The sequence below is a fragment of the Prinia subflava genome, chromosome Z, assembly GCF_021018805.1.
Source record: "Prinia subflava isolate CZ2003 ecotype Zambia chromosome Z, Cam_Psub_1.2, whole genome shotgun sequence".
NCBI lineage: Eukaryota > Metazoa > Chordata > Aves > Passeriformes > Cisticolidae > Prinia > Prinia subflava.
In genome coordinates this window covers 75832642-75847172 of record NC_086283.1, presented here as the reverse complement: position 1 = coordinate 75847172, position 14531 = coordinate 75832642, and the positions used below count along the sequence as shown (strand labels likewise).

The 14531-nt window shown below is 38.9% G+C and overlaps 1 protein-coding gene across 7 annotated transcripts in view; it reads left to right on the top strand.

Moving 5' to 3' along the window:
- Positions 1-1324: 1324 nt before the first annotated feature.
- The window catches only part of JAK2 (Janus kinase 2), an 89693-nt gene continuing 76486 nt past the window's right edge, over positions 1325-14531 (top strand). For 2 of the 7 annotated variants that reach the window (XM_063421931.1, XM_063421925.1), the window contains exons 1-2: positions 1348-1463; positions 10426-10544. The gene's annotated coding sequence lies outside the window, so the exon portion shown is untranslated. Of the gene's footprint in view, positions 1464-1722; positions 2045-10001; positions 10545-14531 lie in introns of those variants that run through there. The other 5 variants (XM_063421924.1, XM_063421929.1, XM_063421926.1 and 2 more) reach the window with 5 other exon arrangements.

Genomic DNA, 14531 nt, shown 5'->3' with positions numbered 1-14531 from the left:
ATATGATACCACAGAAACTTTCTTTGAGATGAAGGACTAGATGTTATAGAAGAAAACATGCACAAAAATTGACTTTGTGTCAAATCACCAGTATTCTTTACACTGCACATTCCATAAAAACAAAGGCATGTACCCACTGATATAATTTCTAGTTTCTGAAACAGCCTAGATTTTGTGAGATGATCTCACAGGACATGAGACATGTGAGATAATGTTATAGTACATGGGCATACTCTTTTCTTCTGTACAGAGCAAAAAACTATGCATCACATCATAGAAATGACAGTGACATGACAAAGTAAGATTGTTCTTAAAGAATTACATTTTGACAGTACCAAATTGCTAGCTGACATGTAACAGCCCTCTTTGAAATCATCAATGTCATGAGTGTGAGCCTGTTACCAGTCTGCTGAGACTCATTATCCACCAAACTTTTATGTGGCTTTTTAGTTCGTCCCTGTCCCAACTTACGTTTTTCCTCTGTTTAACAGACAACTCAGTTCCTGAGCTTTCAGGTGAAGCTTCAAGGTTTACTTGGCATGGACAAGAAAATAATAAACAAATTCATCACACAGAAAGTGACAGAAAAGTGTGCATTTCAGAAGTCAGAACCGTGCAGTAAATCACAGGAGGTGGGACAGAACTAGCAGACATACACACTTTGCTTAAAAAACAACCGTACATTTTTCTTTGGCCCAGCTAACACACTCACTACTGTGCACCCAGACCGCAGCAAAGACGCACTGCTTGTTTACCATGGCTGAACAAGGCCAGATCTGTCCCTCACACCCGCTGGTCCGATGCCCTTCGCCTCACCGCGTCCAGCCCTCACGTCAGCGGGCTCCTACAGGCGGAGGAGACCCGCGGAGGCGAGAAGCCCTTGCTGCCCACACCGAGCGCTGAGCGCGCTGCGGGGGCCAACAGAACACTCGGCAGCGGTTCCGCTTCTCGCACTGACAAACCCGGCTGCCCTCTCCAGTGCCGACGGAGCCTGACACAGCTCCAGATGAGTTTCGATCACGCTCTCAAGCACATACGTGCCTCTCGGGGGTGGTACTGTCTTGGGCCAAGAGCTGGACGCGATGATCCCTGTGTGCCCCCTGCCCTTCCCCACTCAGAGTACGCTGTGATTCTGTGGCGAGGGGCTGCCGCCTCCCCGCGAGAGCCGCGGCGCGCCTGCCGCGGGCCGCCCGGTGCCCCGCGGGCCGAGGCACGGCCCGCCCCGCCCGGCACGGCGAGCCCCGCGCCGAGCGGGCGCGCCCGGGGGCAGCGCCTGGCCGGGGAGCGGCGGGCCCGCCCCGCCCGCAGCCGCGCGATGACGTGAGCGGCGGGAGCGCCGCCCCGCCGGAGGCAGCGGCAGGAGCGCGGGTCGGCGCGGAGCTGCCGCCGCGTTCCCCGGCCGGCGCCGCCGTGCATGGGGAGGGAGCGGGCGGGACGCTGCCTGCGCGCCGCGCCGCACAGCGGTGAGTGGGGCCGGCAGCACCGCCGGCGGGGCCCTGGGGGTGGCCGGGGTGGCGGCGGCACCGCCGTGTTCCGCGCCCCGTCCCGCGAGCGGGGCTTCCCCCCGGGCGGGCGGGGCGGGAGGCGCTGCCCGCCGGGGCTGCGAGCGGGACACGGCGCGGGCTCCCTCCCGTCCGTAAACAGGGCTCCGGGGGGCGGGCCGGGCCGACCTGGGCGGCGGGGGAGCTGCGAGTGCGGCTGCCGCGCCTCGTCGGTGGAGGTGCTGTGTTTTGCGGGAGAACTTCCTTGCGAACATTTATTTGCGCCGTTAAAAGAGATCGCTTCGCAGAAGGAGGGCAAGCAGTCACGAAAAAACATATTTGTGGTTTTTCTCTATATGCCTCCATTGAATTTCCTTCTGCGTGGGGAAGTGTTCCGTAGGCTGTGAATTAATGGATTTAATTAATTTTCACAAGACTATTTTCTTTAAAGAAAAGAATTTCAGACAAAACTTCCTCCGATTTTTTTTTCTTTCAACTGAAGTCTGATTAGAGCTTAAGTGTGGTATTGTCTTCAAATTTCTCACTTCTGAAATCAGTGACGGGTGAGAAAATAACACCTTCCTTTGGTTATTTGCAAATTGTTTTGTGCTGAAAATTGTTGATGGTATTCCTTTTGGTTGCTGGACAGAAGGAAACTTAATTGGGAAGACTGCAGTGGCTATTAACATTTTTGAGTGTGATTTTGCACTTGAGATTATTTGCTTCGTGATCAGTGTTTGAGTATGTCTTAGCTTTGCAATGCTTACCAATTTAGTAACTACTTCTTCATTTGTTCTATTGCTAGTTAAATGTAACATGTATGTAACTAGGTGAGAGAAGTATTTCTTAAGTTTTTATTTTATGGAAAATTAGTATGGGCAGAAGACTATAGAGAGATTTTGTGGGCATTTAAAGGTGTTTTAGATCAGTTATATCAGTTACATGGATTAACTTTCTTTTCCTTTCCTGCATCTCAGTGTTCATCATAACTGATATGGTGCAAACAGTGTAATGATGTTCTTCGGGCATGCCCATTTTTCTTCCCTTTTAGGGTTTGTGGCAGTAATTTGAGGAGTCAGTAGGAATACAGTAGCCACTACTGTCTTCTGCTTGATGAGACTGCATCCAGAGTGACTAACATGGTGTAAATCTAGACTTTTAAATTAAACAACTTCAGTATTATTGTATGAAATAACTGGGATTTTAGGTAGAGGTATACTTTCCAGAGAAGCCTAAGTTTGGCTTATTTACAGATTTTCATTTTCTGTAAATGCCAACAACAGCAACATGGGGAAGTAGTATTTGCTGCTGGGAGGGGAAGTCGTAATGAGCAAGAAGTACACGGAATGCAGAAAATGGTCCAACACCCTTGCTGGTCGAATCAGACTGACTAGAGCTGCAGAATGGAAAATGAAAGGAGGCTGCTACCTCTTTTTACTTGTAGCTATTCAAAGTAATGATTAGGCTAGTAAAAAGTTGACATTTCTGTAGAATAACTCTTTCTAAACTATATGGAGATAATGTTATGCACGACCACAGAATAGTATTAAGTGAATGTTACTGCCATGTGTTACTAGCAGTGGCATCCTCTTTCTGAGGTTAGGAGAAAAGCAGTTGCTGAATGAGATTGTTGCTTTGCCATTGGTCTCTTTTTATCTCAGCTTTGGGTCAATTTTATAGTTTTACGTCATGTAAACAAAAAGCTAAGTGACTGTGTTTGCAGTTACAAGAAATAACCTGAGGTCTCATCTCAAAGAGCCTTAAAAGGGAAACAAAATTCAGAAATGTATCACTGTTAAACAGAGGCAGTAATTAAATGATGCTCATTGTGAATAGGAGATTATCAAAAGTTTAAAAACTTGCAATTAAAAAGCAATTAACAGAATTGACCAGGCAATAATAAACCAAGTATTTGTTCTAAAAAATGATGTTTAAAAAAAAACACACCAAAAAACCAAAGAACAACTGGAAGAAGGCAACCAAAATCTGATGGCTTTTTTAAGAAAAGTAACTGGAATGCTAAGTAGGAGGTTGAACTAGATGACTTCCTGCGGTGCCTTTCAACCCAAATTATTCTATCCTAGTGCTCCTGTTCTGTTACAGGCTAGCATTGTTCTTGTAACACACCTACTACTTTTTACCTAGACTTTCATGCAAATGTTATCACTGTTGTTAGGCAAGTACACAGTTATATCTTTTCATTTGAGTTAATACAGCTGCTGTTTCAAAGCCTCTGACCCTGGCTGTGCACTGATTTTGGTGGATTTTTACATGTTCATATGTCCTATGAGGTTCTCAACATGACCCCAGTAAGATGACTAATATGAGTAATACTAGCATGATCTAAGTCAACCTGTGAGGTCATGCTTACATTTGTATTTCTTTAACTTGCTTCAGTTAAATTTCTTTATCAAAAGGTGAATAAGAAGCTTTCTTGAATTTCTGAATATAAGATTTTCAAAATTATTCTGAAAGATAGGTCTCTCTTTATGCAGATGTGAAAAAAAAGTTAAAAAATGTGAATACACAAAGAAGCTTCTTTATAGTAGCTCTTCTGAAGGAACTGCAATCCAGTTTTATTTGCCTCATACAAATAGATGCCTTCTGCTGTATACTGTGTTCATCTAGAGATTGGATTGTGCAGTGTGCATCAGTACAGTGACAGGTACAAGTGTAAGGTAGGTTGTCACTGTCAGTTGCAACCTGTAAGATGCTCAAAGAGAAAGGGTGATGCCTTACTCAAATGTCAAGCTCTGTGGGTTATGCAGTACTGGATGCAGAGAGGTCTGGTTCACATGGACACTGATAACCCCCATGTGTTATGTAGAATGACTTGCCTAGAAGGCAATTGTCCATCTGATTTTGGTTATGTAGTTAAGTGTTTCACACAGTCAAAGCTGGATCTTTAAATCTGATTGTAAGAAAGAAAGAGTCCAATCTTGTGCAGGCAACTATTGATTTAGAATCAATAGAGACATCCTTTTCTGAGGTGAATTGACTCTGCATGTGTCCTTGACAATGATTTCCACCATAGTATTACAGGGTTCCTTTTGTTGTTAGTAGATTGCTTTTTAATCATGTTGCACATTTCCTTTTATTAGGAAGAGAGGTGTTAGCTCTTGGTGCTTTGATTTTCTGTCTTCTTGGTTTTCTTCTGGTTTTGTGTGGTGATTTTTTTTCAGGAGTGGGGGAAGGGGGGATATATGTGTGTATTTTCTTTTTTCTTTAGTATTTGTTCATAGCTCATACAGATCTATGAACTGATTATGTTTTTCTGTGTTTTTTATAATGTCACAAAAGACAATATTCCAGGTAAATTGACAATGTTTTCATTATCTTTCCTTTTTTCATCAGAACACTTTTTCTTGTCTTATGTGCCTGTATTAAGCGGAAATTCTGTTGAGCTGTGAGTGGTTGTTTTGTTTGCATCTGGCTTACATTTGGCTTAAAATTTAATGTCACGTGGGAATAACTGCAGGTTATTATTTCAGGGGTTTATGATTTTGTGTTTGTTGACATCAGATAGTATCTGTCTTCTGGTTTTTTAGCTTGGCTAGCTCTCAGTTTTGATCCTGCACAAGTCTCATGTAAGCCAGTTATCACCAAAGTTGTTTTTAGGCTAGGACTCTGAAAGTGCTTATATGCTTGCATAAATATGTATGGTGTGGTATTTCTTGCTCTGCATGCAACCCCACATGGGATCTTTTCTGAAATTTACCCCAGTTCTTGATCTATGTGTTGTTTGTGATGTAAGGTTTTTTATTGACAGTTCAGTGGAGCTGATTTAGCTGGTATTGCCTTTATTCTACTTATGTGCTTGAGCAGCTGCAGTAGATTTCAGGACTTAAGAAATTCTTTTACAGATGTTTTAAGTAAATGGATTTATGATACATGTTCAAAGTGTTGTGATTAAAGTTTTTGCATGTATAATTAAAAATTTTAAAATGCTTCTTTATGTGACCTAGTTTGTCTCAAGGATTTATATTTTTGTAGTCTTTAGTAAGAGTAACTATCAAATCAGCCTAAATCAGTTTTTCAGACCTTTTTTTTCATAGTCTATATCATCCTGTTCACCAGAAACAATGCAAGAATTTTGAGGGGTTTTTTGGTGGGCAGATAATCTTGGAAGAATAGTGTAATTGTACAGGTCTAGTTTTCTTTGAATGAGTATTTTCCATCTCTCATATCCATTAGTCTTGCTTGACTACAAGGACTTGATAGTTATGACAAAAATGTTCCTCAGTATTCAGTGTGTCATAACACTGGCAACAGTTTGGGTTTATAGTACTGTCAGATACTTCTAAAGTAAGAAACCCTTTGACTTCTAAATATCCAGTCTTGATACATAAATATACAGTACATTTGGTACCTGTATTTATCATTTATTTTTAGAGGCCTCAGTTATTCAAGTGTTTATATTGTTTATATTGTGAGGCCTTTTAATTTCGACATGAAATCATGGGATTACTTGCATGGGTTCAGCTACAGAGATATGGCTGCAGGTGTTGTTTGAGTTATGTATTAGGTAAAATTTGACTGCGAGACCAATGCAAGAGCATTTGAGGACAAAGACAATTGGAGAATAAACATTAATTCCTAATGAAAGAGGGGTTTATAAACCATAAAGAGGAAATTATAAACCATGAAGTCACAGAGGTCCAAGAATAAGGTGGAGTTGCAGTTTCACGAGGTGTATTAACTGATCTTTTAACCTTTCTTTGGTCTCAAGACTTCTCTTTCCTTAGCCTCTCACAAACACTGTAATTTGCTGCTCCGTCGGTTGTGTAAAACAGAACAGCTTTTTGTAGGGCTGTGCTGTAAACTGTATCACTAGTGACCTAAGTTAAAATTTCTTTTTTTTGTCTCATTTGAAACAAGTGGCACAAGGGAAAGGTAACGGACAGGATAACTTCTTAAGCTGGTTTGCAATGTCAGAGAAAATGTTGTGTAATCACATCCTGGATAACCCCAAAGATGGACTGAGCTACAAAAGATATGTTGGGTTCCCAGTGGAATTGGAGGGCACTGGATTGCACAAGAACCAGATCCTTGGCTGTGGGCAATAAAGCATGTGTCAATGCAACAGCTGGCTCCCAAAAGACAGACTTTGGAACTACTCTAACTACTGTGTAAATAGGTGCATGGTTATCTTTTAATTGCCATATACCTGGGTCTTCATAAACCTTTGTAACTATGCTCTCTGTCAGGAAGCTTGTGAAAATGTACTTCTGGTTGCTTTTATCCTAGTTTCTTCAGTTAAAGGTGATTTCAAGGTGGTTGGCTAACATTAGGGCATTCTATTCCTATTTGTCTTTTTTGTCTTTCCCTAGAATTGGAGCCTAGCACAGTAAAACCATGTTGTGGACGTTGAAAGGATGATAAACTTGTGCTGAATTTCAGCGAGTGTTTTGTAAGCATACTTGCAGGAGCTGAGGAGAAGCATGTTAGACTTCAGTTAGTGATAACAAGAATGCAAAAGTTAATAAAACATACAGGCACTGTGCAAAGTGGATGTGAAAATGAACTAGAGTCTTCACTTTTCATTGTTACGTGTTGGCAGACCTAAAAGCAGTGTGATGCAATAGATGTGCATCAAAGTAGAGAATTAATAAATTGAGGGATTTATGTGGCTGAGGTTTAATGAGATTACACCAGTATCACTCAGAACCAAATGAATTTGAAGCTATATTTGCAATGTAGTTGCATGTGTGATTGTAACACACATAGGTGTACCTGAACTCAGCTCATATTTCAGCAGCTGGAAGCCACAGCAGCTTAAAACATACAGGACACTGAAAGTTTCACATGGCTTTTGCTACCCTAGCTGGTTCACATGTATTAACAGTGTTTAGAAGGATATCTTTAGACTGCAGCATCAATAAGCCCTGCCATAATTTTCTTGGGCTTTGGTATTTTTTCCAGGTTTCTTTCCAAAGAGCTCTGCCACTTGCTGAGATTGCTATCTTACTGTCCTGGTTTCAGCCAAGACAGAGTTAATTTTTCTGCAGTGGCTGCGAGGAGCCTAGAGCCATGTGGCAGTGTCTAGGTTGTTATTCTACCATGCACTTCATCCTGTCCAAAGTAGGGCAATCTCACTTCTGGAAAGAAGGGTGTGGCTTCAGGTCAAGATGAAGTGTGGTGGGCAGAGGGAACCTGCCCTCAAAGGGACCTTTGGGGAATGTTTTGCATGTAAATCACCCTCTTTTGTACACTTCTGTTATTAACACTTTTCCTATTACTATCCATTTTCTTATCTCTGTTTAGAATTGCTGTTTGGAGTAAATTGTTCTTACATCAACCTGTAATCTCTGCCTTTTGTTTCTTTCACTGGAGCAGGGACATGGAGGGAGCAGCCAGGATTTTTTTTTTTTTTATTGGGAGTACCAAATTGGGAATACCATTCCAAAACCATGACACTTATCAATAATTCTGCCAGTGAACCTACAAAGCTGAATTTTAAATTCACTTTGGAATGCAAAAAAAAGTTTTTACTTTGTTGTTGTTTTGGGGTTTTGTTTTGTGGGGTTTTGTTGTTGTTGTTGTTTTTTTTGTTTGTTTGTTTGGGGTTTTTTTGTGTGTGTTTTTTTGTTGGGTTTTTTTTGGGGGGGTTTTTTAAAAAAGATTATAGTCTTTGTCAATTTTTTGGTGGTTTGGTGAGTTTTGACTCAATTTTTTTGAACTCTTGAATCTGAGGTAGAAATTTTTGGAAAGATTGATAATACATGATGTCTCTTTTTGTAGTTGTTATGCTGTGATGTGATTGTGCAGTTGCTATGACTGTGCAGAATGGTGAACTATTTTTTAATCAGACTTTTTAGAAGGATATTTGAAGTTTGTCATCATTTGATATTACAGCTCATTAATTGCATGCTGCAATGTGCTAGAAGGCATTGACTGTCTGGTTTCTTATCCTTACAGTAGTTTTATGGACTGCTCAACTAAGTTCAATGAAAGGCCTTTGAGAAGCTTTATATTTAGATTTTTTTGAAACCATTTCTGGAAATACAGAAGAGCATTGGATTTGAACAGTATGTGGGGCACTTGGTGCTTTGTGTTAATGTGTTGAGCTACTCCCTCTCTGACATCTGTAGTATGTCTCGGATAAGAAACGGTATTATTTTGAGTCGATGCAATGTAGCAGACGTGTTTCTAAGTGAGTGCCTGAGGGAAAGTCACCTTTATGGTGCAGTTAATGGGATAAATATCTCTGAAGCCAGGAAAAGTGATGGTCCCCTTTCATGCTCAGGGGACACGCAGAATGAAAACAAGAGCATATCATCCCTGATCTTCAGTGGACAGGCAGCTAATAGACATGGAAAGATTTCTTAAGATTATTGTTTATTTTAAAGAGAACCATTAGGAGGTTATAGTTACAATTTTGCTAAAGCCTAAATTTAGTCAAATAATGTAACTTAGTTAAAGACAGATATTGTATGTATAGAACCACAGAATAATTTAGTGAAGAGGGGACCTCAGTTTGTTTCTGTTTCAAAGTTCTGCATAAAGCAGGGTCAGTAAGAAGATCATAACAGGCATGAAAGCTGTATCCAGGTAGGTCATTAAAATCTCCAAGGATGGACACAGCACATTGGCTGCTGGGCCATTGTCTGGTTGTCACACTTTCTCTTTATATCCTCTCTGAATATTTTGTGTTTCAACTTGCTCCTGTTGTCTCTTCTCTTGTGGATGGAGGACAAGAGCTTCGCTCCATCTTCTCAAAAGCTTCCATGATGGTACTGGTGGTAGCTTTCCGTAGTCTACTCCTGGTGGAATAGACCCTGCTTCCCAGTCTGTCCTCATAGGGGCTGGGCTACAGCCTCCAGCTACGTTGGTGGCCTCTGGAGTGAACTTTATCCTGTTTACCAGTGGTTTTTTCTGTGTTAGGGCAGTGGATTAAGACCTAGATGCAGAATTTTTAATTCAGCTAAGATCTAAATATTGGCATATTTCCAAATAAAAGCCAGATAGTCAGTGGCCAGACACTTTCCAACAACCAAACTGGGAATATATTTTGGCCCCAGTTTGTGTAAAATAAGCACATGATAATGAACTATGATTGTTTTAAATACTTGTAGGATACTGTGACCAGAAACATGCTGTTCAGCTCATGTAATTGACTAAGCATTCATTCTACTATAGTTTATTTCGACGGTTTCCTGTGCTTTTGTTACATTTCTATTTTGGAAATGCAGCATCTCAACTGCATATAGTAAGTTAAAAATTACTGTAGTAGAAAACTACAGCCAATGTGCTTTTTGGCATAATGTAATTAATTAAAATTCAAAGTCTAGATTGAACTCGTTAAGTTCCATCTCTTCTTGTATAAAAATGCACCATAATGTGTCTTGTTTAATTAAAAATATTAGTGCAGAGAACTCTGGCTCCTTGAGTGATTAAACATGTGGAACAACAGTTTAAAAAGTAAATGTGCAACATGAGTGTTAAGTGTTATTAATTACTCATAACATACTAAATAACATTAATATTAAATAAAATACTAATAACACAGTAGATGTTCTCTTTAATTTCCATCATAACTTAAAGAAGATTTTTTTAAAATTTGAATAAATAAATTTGTCTGGCAATTAGATTACTGACTACTTAATTATACATTACATGCATATAACACACATATTCATATTTGTGAGTTTGTGGGGGTTTTGGTGGCTTGTTTTGTTTTGGGGATTTTTTGCTTGTTGGGTTTTTTGGTTTTGTTGTTGTTTTGTGGGGTTTTTGTGGGTGGTTTTTGGGTTTTTTTTTTGGTGTGTGTGTTTGTTATTGTTGTTGTTGTTGTTGTTGTTGTGTGTTTTGATTTCTTTTTCTTTTTTTTGTTTGTTTGGTTTGGTTGGTTGGGTTTCTTTTAATTTTCTCTTTGAGTCTCTAAGATTCATGGACTGTTAAACCAGCTAGAACTTTTGGGGTGTTATGGTCTTGTTTTTGTCAGGTCATTAAAATTCAAGCTGTTGAGACCAAAGCGTACTGTTTTTCTGGAATGAATGTCTCCTAGAACTGGTTACAAGTTCAATTGCCCGTGCAATTTGGTTCTTTCATCAAGCCAGATTGGTGAGTGCAAGTTCACAAGTCAAGTTCTAATATTTGCCTATCTTAACAGTTTCTCTGTAATCTTATTGCATACAAATAACATTAATTGTGGAATACAACAAGGAACATAAATATACCATAGATCAGTATGCCATTTTTTGCATAATTTAATGACCTCTGAATGTGTTTAATTTAGAGCTTATACTAGTGATATTGTTTGTGTCTAAAATTGTTCCATTTCTTACTAAGATTTGCTCTTGTACTTGAGGAGCTAAGTATGTGTGTAATGTTAGAACACTTGCCTTCTGTTTCCACATCTTTCTGGTTTATAGTGCTTTTTAAAGTTCATGTTCCTGACTCTTTTCTTATTATGATGACCTAAATTATTAGGCTGCTTTCTTGATTAGCAAGTGTTAAGGGGAAAGAAGAAATTTTAAGAAATCCCATTATTAAGCAAAATAACATCTTAATTACTTCCCCTGTTAGGCAGAGGTATATGTTCAGAGGCAGTAAATGTGCATGAATTATCACTATGGTGTTACTGATTGAAACAATATTTTGCTTATTTCTGGTTAAGAAGGAAATTTTATTTCTCATCAAACAGTTCTTTATAAGACATTACAGTAATTCTAGAATACTTACCTATTGTTTGGTACAGAATCTTTCTCATCTAGACATAATTTCCAGTTACTCACTGAGCCTTTAGAAGAAGAAACTAATCAAAAAAACCTGCTGCACATCCTCTTGCTGTCAGGGAAGTAGGAAGGTAAATCATTGTCACCGATGGCACTTAGAGGAGAAAGAAGATAAATTAAGGGAAGAAAGTATTAAAGCCTTCCTGACAAAAACATACAAGATGCAGCAACAAGGTTAAATGGGCTTGTAGACTAATTTGGTAAGCTTACACAGAAAGTGGTAGGGAAAAAGTTTGTTTAAATTGTTGATTTGAATTTTCTAATATGAATGATACTGCACCACACACAAGACAACTATTTTGAACTTACAAATAGGACGATCTTAGTCAAAGACATTGGGATATAATATAAAATATATATATTATAAAATATATATAAGATTATAAGCATAATATAACCATACTGTTTCTAAATGGTTGTATTTCCAGTGTTGTAAGAAAAGGAATTTTCCTCTTTTATCACAACAGCAAAAATACTTCTTCATTCCTATCTCAAAGTAGTGGAGCATGAGGTGAATTTACAGGCAGAACCAGGAACTGAATAGGATTCTGGAAATAATATGGGCTTAAAGTAAGGAGAGAGCAAGAACATAAACAGCTTTGTCTCATCATCCCTCCAGATGCTTCTCTGTTCACTACCTTTTTACTATCTCTTTACTCTTCTTTTTCAGAACTTTTCTCTCATGCTCAGCCACATCTCTCCTGCTGAGGCATTGTTGCTTTCTTACATTTCTTCCTCTGGTGCTGCCAATAAAACAGCCATTAGCTGTTCTGCTCTGAATCAAGTAGGTTTTAAGATTGCTTTCTGATCTTGACAGTAGTCACTGTCTAACCTTCTTGGAATCAAACTTCAAGGCCCAAATCTAGCCAACTATTTTGTCTTTCAGTTTACATTGCTGAAACAACCTTTTGTCTTTCTGTTGTCATCATATTTACTATAGCCAACTCCCCAGTCAAGTTTTGAGTGTCTTTGGAGAGAAAATAGGAAGAAAATAAGGTAACAAAAAACCACTTTACAGCACATTAAATATGATTAGATTTGCAAGCTGGGCTAAGCTATATTAAAATTGTGGAGTTGGAAAATTGATTTTCAGTTGGAGGAGAACTGTTGCTGCTCTTGAAGAAGAAATTAGTTTTGATTTGTTAGTGAAAGAAACAAATTGCTTGTGCAAAGCAGATTGTGAAAAGACTCAGTTCTGTTAGCCTTAGTGGGTAAAGGTGTGGTATTTTGATTAGAATTTCTTTTGAAGTGTGAGGCAGGAGAAGTATCGATATTTTTTCTGGAAGGAAAACAGAAACTGGCAGGTTGCTTGGTAGCAGATGAGAACTGATGTTTGATCTGAGTACAAGGGGAATGATAGGAAGTCATTACCAATGAGGGAAAGAAATACAGATGACAGGCAATGAAGAATGTTCAAGAAACCCTGAAATTAGTTCTGTTGCTTAGAGCACGATGCTAATAATTCTGAGCTTGTGGGTTCAATCCCCGCACAGGCCATTCACTTGGGCTTAGTGGTCCGTGTGGGTCCTTTCCAACTCGGAGTATTTAGTGATTCTTAAGGTTACAAGTGTCCTTGCTTTGACTGTGAAGTGTCACAAAAGTGAACTGAATGTTCTGTGAAAGTGTGGGTAGATGAGTGGTTCTGTATGAAGGTACAGATGGGTCCTTTTATGTCTTTTTAACTTTACCTGTTACAGTACATGTTTAATTTTTCCAGCAGTAGTAACTGTTGGAAAGTACTGTGTAATGTCAAATTTCAGTGAGGCTGCTGTGTTGATAGTAGAGAGCTCCTTTGTGATAAGACTTTGGAAATGTTCTTTTATAACCTCAGTATAGACAATTGATCTAGGAAAAGGTTGATTCTGGTAGGCGTTTGAGGCAGGCATTCATGCTATCTGCAAGTGTTTTACTCAGTTTTGATTCACCGTGGTTGAGGGTCAGACACTCTGGCTGTATGTGAGCAATAAAGATTTCATAATGCAAACTGAAATTTTCTCCAAGCTAGTGTTTATTTCCTCAGAAAATGCTGTGTCTTACATATGTATGCACACATTCCTTGCTTCTTTTTCACCAATACCTTTATGGTTTATTGACAGGGGAATAAGCACAAATATGTATTTCAGATTGTAGTCCTTTCATTTTTTAGGCCATGTGATGGAATAAAGTAGCAGTTTAATAAACCTTTTATTTTTGACATCTCCATCTACTGACACAGATCACGTACAGGATTGGTTTTGCAATTACAGTTTGTGATCCCTCATTTCCTGCTTGTTCCTACATACTTGTATTTTAAAGTTTTGGTTTATATATGTAATGGATGAGGCCCTTTTGAAGTCGTAATTAATATATTGGATCATAGTACTTATGAACTGGGTGAATTACTACATAATACAACTAATTGTTATGAAACGATTACAAACCCCTAAGTATACTACTGTGAATGCAGTGTTTACTGTAAAATGTTATACAATTCTGTTGTTTTTATGAGATGGCATAGGGTGTCATTGCATACATACATAACATTAGGCATTCTGTATTTTAAATTACGACATGCCTCTGTTTCATGGAATATTGGAGTCACTTCTAGGTAATGAATAGAATGTCATATGCTTTCAGAATGTGATAGAACATTCCAAATGCGTTATGGCCAATGCTATTGTTTCTGCTAGTTTCAAACATTTCGAAAGTACTCTTGATGTTCAGCAAGTAGATCATCAAAATGCCAGTGTTGGACTAGTTCACACAAAGTCTGGCTTTAGCAAATCTTATTATATGATTACAGCCATACTTAAAGCGTTAAATTGTGTGTACAAGTAATGAAAGAAATGGCAGGTCAGCTGTGGATTACACAGACTATGTGGGAGTGTCGGTTTGGTAATTTTTCTGTCTTTTCGTTTTTGTCCTTGTAACCTGAAAATCCTAGCTGACTTAAGAACATCATATTTACTGTCAAGACTACTATGATGACTAGACCATTTATTTGGAACAGATGCATGATATGTAGACTCGATAACAGCAACACATCATTTGACATCTGCAGTCGTGTGTTTCTTTCACACAAAAAAACAGGAGATGAAGAAAACCTCTTATGTAATTTTTAGTTCACTAATAGAGCTGGAACTAATGAAATCAATAATCTAAACTTAATCACTGGCAGAAATGAAGTAATTTGCAGTGCAGAAGTAAGAAAAAAATGGCAGTGGCAACACTACCTTTAGTGATTACATGGAAATTACTTTTCTAGAACCTTTTTCTAGATATATTTCCTTGTATATTCTAAGATTTATATAAATTTTTAACTTGTTTCCCCATT